The sequence below is a fragment of the Leptonychotes weddellii genome, unplaced genomic scaffold (assembly GCF_054177405.1).
Source record: "Leptonychotes weddellii isolate Sample4059 unplaced genomic scaffold, ASM5417740v2 HiC_scaffold_3488, whole genome shotgun sequence".
In the NCBI taxonomy this organism is placed as follows: Eukaryota; Metazoa; Chordata; class Mammalia; order Carnivora; family Phocidae; genus Leptonychotes; species Leptonychotes weddellii.
The window spans coordinates 2,802-12,506 of NW_027949264.1; the positions used below are offsets into that span (position 1 = coordinate 2,802).

General features: G+C 37.4%; 1 long non-coding RNA gene across 1 annotated transcript; it reads left to right on the forward strand.

Moving 5' to 3' along the window:
* Nucleotides 1-1,139: 1,139 nt before the first annotated feature.
* LOC145719220 (uncharacterized) lies at nt 1,140-9,423 on the forward strand. Its single transcript, XR_014142253.1, has 3 exons — nt 1,140-1,260; nt 2,377-2,514; nt 4,520-9,423. It is a non-coding gene; the product is annotated as an uncharacterized LOC145719220 (long non-coding RNA).
* The last annotated feature ends 282 nt before the right edge of the window (nt 9,424-9,705 follow it).

Consider the following 9,705-nt stretch of genomic DNA (forward strand, 5'->3'; position numbering starts at 1 on the left):
AAAAAGAGCTTTATGAAAAATGAGAGGAGATAAAATCATGTGGTCTGAATTGCAGCCCTAGAAAATTTAGTGAACCCTGTAATTAAAAAAAATATCTTACCTACACCCCACATTCACCATTGGGTAATTGCCACCTACATGCCATGTGTGTGTATATGTATAAATATAAGTATACTTATACACATAAATATCCTATAATCCTTGCAACAACTGAGCAAGACAGATGGTAGTAGTGTAGTATCCCTATTTCATTAATGAAGGAACCAAGAACTGGAGAGGTTAAATGACTTGCTCAAGGCCAAGCTGCTCTAAGTGACAGAATGAAGATCTGAAGTCTAACTGTTCACTTAATTACATTTACTTTACAGATGAGCACTACCATCTCCAAAAGACATAAAAAAGCAGTTCCTCAAAAATTAAATATATGCCAGTTTATGCTAAGTATAGCCGGCTTAGTGAAGGGATTAACTGGGTAGAATAATTGAGGTGTCATGATTTTAAGTGATATAAGAATATGCTTGATAGGGAATTGATTTTTAGAAATTACACTGTATTTCAGGAGTGGGAGTTAGGTGCACCTTATTTAGTCTTATCACCAACATAATTTTACCTGGTACTAATGGATCAATTTATTAAATTTGATCTTTTCCATGATGGCACACTGTCCCCAGAACCAAAGAAATACCAATTTGCAAATTCCAGGCCTTTGACCACAAGAGTCAAAGGAGAGAACAGGAAGAAGGAATGTAGAAAACCCATTTTCACTGCTGGGATATCTCAACTAAGCAGCTAGGTTTCTACAGTATTAGGGGTGCTACTAAGAGATATCCCCCCCAAAATTAGGACTGAGTAAAATAAGGTAAACTTCAAAATAACACACAATAAAATAGAGCAGAAAACCGAAGTCATCTGGGAGAAACTGCCTGACTCCCAGGCCAAGTATCCAGAAGTGTAAGCAGTGGATCATGTTTACCTTGACTAAAGGGAAACCAGTCACCAGGTAGCCAGGAGACTGGGAGAGTCCAGCCTATCTGGGCAGTTGGTGGTGTGGGTTCACTTGTGAGAAGACCGGGAAGTGAGTTCCCCTTTAAAAGCAGGTCCTCCCCCAAAATAAAAAAAATTAAAAATAAATAAAAGCAGTTCCTCCCATTTTCCAATAGTTTCCATGGACTGCTGGTTCAGGGAAAACACTTTTCCTTCCCAACTGCCCAAGCGACTTGGACAGGACTTAAACATACAGAAGGGAAGATCAAGAAAAAGGTAGAAAAGGGGAAAAGGATGATATTATAATGGGTTGAGAGGGAGGAGGGGGGATGGGTAAATGGAAAAGGGAATCTATAGTTCATACCAAATGTGGTCAGAATGAGAATGACATATAATTCAGCTAGATCTTTTTTCCCTGAGAAGTAAGGGTCAAGATTCTTATCATTCAAGTCTATCTCACTATGTATCTATGTGATTTTGTCTAAAAAGAAAAAAAAAAAAGAAGTAACAGTAAGGCCTGAAGATAGTGTCAGAAACAGGAAAAGATTAGGAAATCTAATTTTTCAAAAAGAGAATGGAAGTGGGGGTGGCAGCTAGGGGAAAGAAGTTTTTTTTAGACAAGAGACCTGACTTTTTAATTGAGAAGGTGAAGAACATTGTAGGGGAGAGATGGGGTGATTGCCTGATATACTGAAATGTAGACATGCCTTGACCTTGTTCCTCATTGAGTCTTATGTCAAAGAGAAAGAAGAAATAAATATGTGGGTGCACACACACTCATACATATTTGTTTCTTCATTCATATATACATACATGTTTGTGGGTATTGGTATGTGCATATGTGTTTTAGTTGTGAATCTCCTTTTCTTTCTCATGTTCACTCTGTCTGGTGGAAAATTAATGACAAAAGGCCAAAAGCAAAAAAAGATAAATATATATGCTAGACCATCAGTCTCTTAATTTGGGGGAGTTGACTAAAAACAAAGTGCTTCTTTTTTTGGAACAAAACATTCTCTTTTGAAATCAGAGAAATGCAAAATGTAGTTAGATTAGTAAAAAGAGTTCTGATCTATTTTTTAATATTGATTTCTTGGTGCAAAAATAAAGTTTTTAAAGATTTATTTATTTGAGAGAGAGAGGGCAAGCTCCTGTGCGGGGAGGGGCAGAGGAAGGAGAGAGAGAACTTCAAGCAGACTCCCTGCTGAGCACAGAGCTCAATCCCACAACCCATGAGATCATGACCTGAGCCAAAATCACGAGTTGGACACTTAACCAACTGAGCCACCCAGGTGCCCCTAAAGTTTCTAATTAAGCCAAAGAATGATACCAAAAAAAAATTTTTTTTCATCAATACTGTTGCTAGAAATGTTCTTTTCATGGGTCTTTGCACAGACAACCATGGGGAAGAGAGTAGCCATCATTGGAGCTGGCGTCAGTGGCTTGGCCTCCATCAGAAGCTGTCTGGAAGAGGGGCTGGAGCCCATCTGCTTTGAGAAGAGTGAAGACATTGGGGGCCTGTGGAAATTCTCGGTGAGTGGGACATCACTGCAGCAGACCAGGAAGTGAGGTGTGAAGTATGTGAGAACACATAGTTGGAGCATAGGCCTCCAAATCAGCTTCCATGCAGTTATAATCCCTCTTAGGTTGGAATCTACAAAACACAGCATTAGGAGCAAGTTGGAAAGTAAGTTCCTTGCTTACTTCAAAAGTAAATGAGATAGTGGGCTAGCTTTGAAGGTCTCTGTGTACAGAATTCACCCCTGATAAACCATTAATAATTGAGCAACTTTTGGGAATAAAGTCCAAGGGTAAATATTGGTTAGGTTTATGTAATGTAACTACATGAGTTACTCATTTAAAAAACAGGTTGTTCCCATTCTTTTGTTGAGGTTACCAAAGGTCCACTTAATGATTCAGACCACAGATTTTTTTTTTTGTATTTGAATTAAGAATTACTTTATTAAGTACTTAGAATGCACTTAAAAACTATGTATACATCAGTAAAACTACCACTCACATCAAGATATTGAACATTTTACAGATGAATGCCATGTTATTTACCACATAAAGCTTCTTAAATGCTACATCCTACACTGTTTTATACTTTGTTATAGCTTAAATTCTGATAAAAATGTTGCTCCCTATTTCAATTTCTATGCCTTAACAGTTTTCATTATCTTTAAACTCCTTTATTCTTTGTTTTATACAAATGTGAACATCCAGGTTCAGAGACTGATTTTTGACCCAATTTGAATCTTTTTAACAGGGATATTTAGCCTGTTTATGAGTGTGATAATTCACCTGTTATCTCTGTTAATCTATTTTATGCTAATTTTAATGTTTCCTTGCTGTTTTTGTTTTTTCACCATTTCCTCTCCAATTTTATCTGTAACACTTATCTCAATGTCAAATTTACTTAGAATGAACTACTACATGAAGTGGTTACTACTGATTTTCCCTAGGCAAGATGTACATAAAACAAGGTTGTCATCTACCACCTCCCCAGTCAGGGATTTGGAAATTTTTTTTTACACTGTCAGCATTAACATTATAAACAAACTTGTTACTTTTCCCCCCTCTATAATTAAAAATAAAGACCACAGATTTTAAGGTTTCAGGTGCTGTTTGGCCTTGCAAAAACCAAATAATTAATGAGACTGCTACGGGAGGAACCAAGAACAAGATACACTGATTTGAAGTTCTTCGATGCCCTTTCATCTGTGCATTCATAATAAGGACTCTGTCAGCATACATGCCTCTATGCAACCATTAAATCACTTCCTCTGTTGCCTGACAACCACATCGGCAGGTGTGAGGGCTTGCCTGTGCCCCAGCTCCCTCATTTTCTCCAACCTTAGGAACACTGCATGGTTAAACCTACCCCATTTGTCTTCTTCTTCTGATAGACCATACATATATGCAAATTTAGGAGGAACCCTTTTTAAGCTACTATTTCCTCCTCAAGTGCAAAATTAATATGTTTTATACCTCAATTAAAAAGATTGCATTTAAGGAGACAGTGTCTGTGACAGACAACTCTTTAAATATTATAAAGATATGAGAATTTTTCTTATTAATAAAACTATTTTTCTGTGCTGTAAAGAATTCTTGAAACTGCTCAACATCTTGTATGATGTTGTAGAGCCTAGAATATGTTGCTGAAATGTGCTGACAGGGCTTCAGATTAGCACACTGTTGATTCTTAGGGCTATTTTAGTGAGCTCTTTCTATATGCCTAACACTTTTTTCCATTTAATTAAATCTTTACAATAATCCTATAAGGTAAGTATGAGTTTTTCCCTTTTATAAATGAATATGAAGCTTAAAAAGAAAAGAAAAAAAATGATAAATGGCCAGTAAATGACAAAGACAAGATCCCAATTCAAGCTGGCCTGTCTCTCCAGCCTGAATGCTTAATCCTTGGTAAACTGCTGGGTGCCATTGCAATAAGTGGCCTATTGAACTAGTAGGATTTCTATAGGAATCTTAACTAGTCCTCGTATTCAAACTTTGCAAAACATTGCTGCCAATACAGCTACATCTCCTGCTGCTCAAGGAAGACTTTGACATTTGAACCTGGCATCATAGATTGATGATGTTTTCAGCTGCAAACATATGCTTCTCTTCAAGAAAAATATGGAATACCCCAGAGGATGAAACTGCAGGCCCAGAGGCTGGCACCTTGAGACGCAGAAGATTATTCCTAGGCCTGAGACCTAATAATGTTTACCCTACTAGATTTCAAAATTGGGACTGTTAACTCTTTTCTTCCTTCCATTCTCTTCCTTTTGGAATGGGAACATCTGTAACTGGTACCCAATGCCTGTCTCATTGCTGTACTTTAGTAGAAGAGAATTTGTTTTCTAGTTCACAAGTCCACAGATGGAGAAGCATTTTGGCCCAGATAGATCATACCTGGAGTCTCATCCATTCCTGATTTAAGTAATTTTAGGTGATACAATTTGGGACTTTTGAGCTGATGATGTGTAGATGAAATTCAGGACTTGATCTGATGCTGCAATGGATTGAAACTTTGGGGTGATGAGATAGGGTGAATGTATTTTGCATGTGGAGTAGATGTGAATCTTGCTGGGCCAGTGGACTGTGGTAGGCTGAACAATTGAACAATAGTTCCCCCCCAAAGTTTCCAGGTCCTAATCCCTGGAACTCGCAAATGTTCTTAAAAAGGAAAACTAAGATATGATTAAGTTAAGAATCTTGAGATGGTGAAATTATTCTGGATTATCTGGGTGGGCTAAAAATGCCATAGCATATATGCTTATAAGAGGGAAGCAGAGGGAGACCTGACACCCAGAGATAGAGGGGGAAGGATAATGTGATCACTTCAGCAGAAAGAGAGTTTTGAAGATGCTATGCTCTGACCTCCATCTTCAAGATGAAGGAAGAGGCCATTAGCCAAGGAATGCAGGTGGCCTGGCCACTGAAAAGGCTAAGGAATGCTGGCATCCACCAGAAGCTGGAAGGGACAAGAAATGAATTTTCCCCTAGACCCTCTGGAATGAACACCAGCCCTGTGAACACCTGGATTTCAGACCAGTGATACTGATTTCTGACTGCTGGCCTCTGGAATGGTTAGAGAATAGATTCCTGCTGTTTTAAGCCATCAAGCTTGTGGTAACTTATTACAGTAAGCAGGAAACTAATACACTGGTTATTCAGAGTTTCCTAATTACTTTACCTCTGTGAGAGGGTCCACACTGCAGGTGGTGGCATCACTTCCTGTGTTTCTCAAATACCACTAGGAGCCTACAGCTGTATGCCTAGAATTCACATTATGGGATTATATTATAAAATCCTGTTAATTTTGTATTTTCATTACCTTTGGTTTCTAAAATCAGCATTTTACCATCTCTCAGCATTTTCCCCCTTTGAGAGGTATCCAAACATTTCTTAAGTGTGAAAAAATAAGGTGCAGATCATTCAAACTTTTGTGGCTGTTTCCTGCAGCACCTCCCTATGCCCTTCTAGTTGTCATTTGTAACACTGATCTAAAGCCAGAGTGATGTATTTCCCTCACCTGCTTTGATCACTGAGAAAATAAAGTACTTTAGGACTAGGCCACAAGTTGAAGGGAAATGTCTTTCTTTCTCAGGAGATCCCCAAACACTACATCAGTAAATTGTCTGGATTTGGGCCTGAAGTTTCATGAATAAAGGCTCTTTTTTCTGGGCACACACCCCTTTGTTCACTTCCCCTAATTTTATTCTACTCTTTGGATCAATTTGTTTTTTAATGTGTAGTCTCTCCTGTGTTGATTACATTTCTACCAAGCTTTCTAACCTCATCAAAAGCTACAAATCACAAAACTACTAGACAAAAATCAATCATTTTTATATATTTTAGAGTTAGCAAACTGGCTCTTTTTATACTGCAGATAATCTATTTTATCTATACAGTTTTTAAGATTTTAATCTAATATTTTAAAATCATGATATTTTACATAAAAATCTAGAGATCTGTCTTCTTTTGAAAAATCAGAAAATCAGGCAACATGGACTCCTCTTACTCATAGTAATAACTGGCCTCTTCTAAGCTAAATTTAAATTCTCTGTTTCACTATATTCATTTTTGGCCCATTTCACTCATTTCTTATAACCTCCTCTGCACCTATAAAATTTGTTTTGACTGATGCTATGTACAAACAGCAATCCCTTAAATTATATGGAACAAATTCACACCTATTTACAAAATTTTTCATCTCCTTCTTCATATAGTTTTATGATCTTTTTTGTTTAAACAAACCACCATGTTTATTATACTATAAACATGTAAATAGTGGTCTGCTGAGCCACTTAGTGGATTCTGATTACATTTTCTTCCTTGAACAACTTTTGTTTTCACTGGAGTTAATAATTGCCTTGTATCCTTTGTTTAACCTTACAAATACTATCTCTAATTCATTCCCCAAGCTCTCCCACAGAATTATGATTCTCTTCTCAATATGTTTAAACACATTGGCTGGTCCATCAGCTTAATTTATCTTTTAACTGTCTATTAAAGATAGTTCTTCTGCTTGTCTTCCTTTTCTAGTCAAAGCTGCATTGCTGTTGCCTGGGTAAACCCTGTTTTCTGAAGCCCTTATTGGCCTACTATTTAGTTTATTCTCTCCTTTTAGTAGAGTACATTAGAGCACATCCTCCAGTAGTTCTCTGAGAAGTTACACATGTGAAAGAAAAGACTATAGACCTAGAATGTCTTATGATACCATTATTGGATCTGGATTCCCATTTGATTAGACTGAGGCTTAGCTTTCGGCTTTCCTAGGTCTTCTTTCTATTTAGCAGGGTTTGGCTCTTTGTTGACCACTCCCTCCAAAAAAATTTATATTTAAAAATGCAATTATTGACTCTGTAGCCATTCTCTTATGAACTTTCTACCTTATCAACTTAGAAGAATCAGTCTATAAACATGGGCTCTGAGATGCACTATATAACACTGAGTAGAAACAGTAAGATGTCCATGATTAAGTTTAAGGGAAAAAAAGAGCAAGTCACAAATGATGTATTTAATTATGCTGCAACTCCTTTCTCAGTAATCAGGACCTTTTGGTGGCCTAAGAAATACTGAAGACCAATCAGCTCAATATTTCTAGGGAGATTGATTATCCTGAAGCAGCCAAAGTTGCAAAACTATTTCAAACCTGTCTCAAAGGTTTGCATCATTTTTATTTTATGAAACTCTTCCCTTGGTGTAATATTACATAATTTTCCCCAACCTTGACTTGCTCCAGTACCTTACCTTTGCCCTTGTATTAGTTTTCTATTGCTGCATAACAAATTACCGCAAACTTATCAACTCATAACAACACCCATTTATTACTCTCGGTTATGTAGGTCAGAAGCACAGCATAGTTCAGCTGGGTTCTCTGCTTATGGCCTTACAAGGCCAAAACCAAGGTGTGGCTGGGCTGGGCTCTTATCTAGAGGCACTGGAGAAGAATCTGCTTCCAAGTTCATACAAGGTGGTGGCAAAATTCAGTTTCTTGCTGATGTTAGGCTAAGGTCTTTGTTTCCTTGCTGGCTACAAACTGGGGATTCCTCTCTCATCTCTCATCTCCTTGTAAGTTCTTGATATTTTGCAATGCTTTATCCATAAGTACATACTAAACTACTAATGCTTAGGTCACTTTTTATGTCTAGCACAAATAAGACAACAACAAATATCCAAAATTACACAGGGAGAAGCATAAAAGCATTCTAAGACAAGTACCCCCAGTTGGCATAGCTTAATCTCCAAGTCTCTTTTGGATCAATGCTCAGTCTTTCAGATCCCCCCAACCCCTAAATTTTTCCAAGATTGTATCTGGACTTACGGAGAAAAAGGACTTATGTGACCTTGGGGTGGAGGAAAGCCAAAGTTTCTCAAATTCAAACACACATCCTGGGACTGTTGTCTGGCCCCTCTAGTCTCTTGGTGTCCCTTTTTGTTTGCTTATCATTCATGCTCATCCTTTAGAAATCTTAAATTGAAGACAGCAGATGATGAACTTGGAGACTGTCCTCTCTTAGCTTAGTTAGAGGCCAAAGGACCTTGCTGATTAGATCTCACTTGCCCCTATGAGCATATCAGATGAACCTCCCCAAGATCCAGTTTTCCCATTGAGTTCCTTAACCAAGTAGCCCACTCTACAGCTCTCTCCTAAAATACCACTTAGCCCCCTCCATAGCAACTCTCTGGTAGACTATCTGCTACAAGTCTCAAACTATTTCTTCATCCCTGCTGGGAGCAAGTGGGAACTCCTTGTTTTGCTCAAACTGAATGGGTTCAAGAGAGCTAAACTAAGATCCTACCTCTTCCTAATCACTGCTACTTGACTCTTCTGTGTCAACCTCCCCCTACCTAGGTTGGTCGAGGGGGAGTCTTTAAGATAAGTGATATCTTACCAAAATCTCAAATCTAAAAACAAAAGCCCCTCTGCCCTCAGTGTTCCCCTCAATTTTATATGAGGTATGTTGATGTTGAAATTTCAGCCCAAAAAATAAACTTTAAGACCTAGGTGATTTACCATCACCGTCTTTCCTGTCTCTATTCCCCTTTCTCCTACCCAATCCTCCAAACTTCACCCTTCATTTCCTTTAAACCACTACTTTTCAAACTAGAAATTATGACCTATTGGTGTGCTATGAAATAAATTAATGAATCAATCTGAATTTTAAATGGAATGGATAGAAAATATCAGAATGCAACTCAAGTAGTTAGATATGATTTATTCATAAAACTTTTGTTGTGTGTGTGTTGCAATGTAAAATACATTTCTAACTATAGGTTGTGGTCAAAAACATTTGAAAAACACTATTATAAACATAACCTAAGTTTTCTCTGCCCTAGGTACATAAGAAAATATTATAGTCTAATTCACCAGAACTACCTCATGATATGTTAAAGGAGATTTTTTTTATTGTGGCAAACATAGCACAATAAATATTTACCATTTAATCATTTTAAAGTGTACAGTTCTGTGGCATTAAGCTTATGCACATTGTTGTACAATCATAACATCATCCATGTTCAGAATGTTTTTTAATCTTCCCAAACTAAAACTCTGCCAATTAAACAATAACTCTACTTTAAAGATACTAGCTGGGCTTGAAAAAAATATGGAAGTTATTAGAGAAACCCTTTCTGGAGAAGTAAAAGAGCTAAAATCCAACCAAGTAGAAATCAAAAAGGCTATTAATGAGGTGCAATCAAAAATGGAGG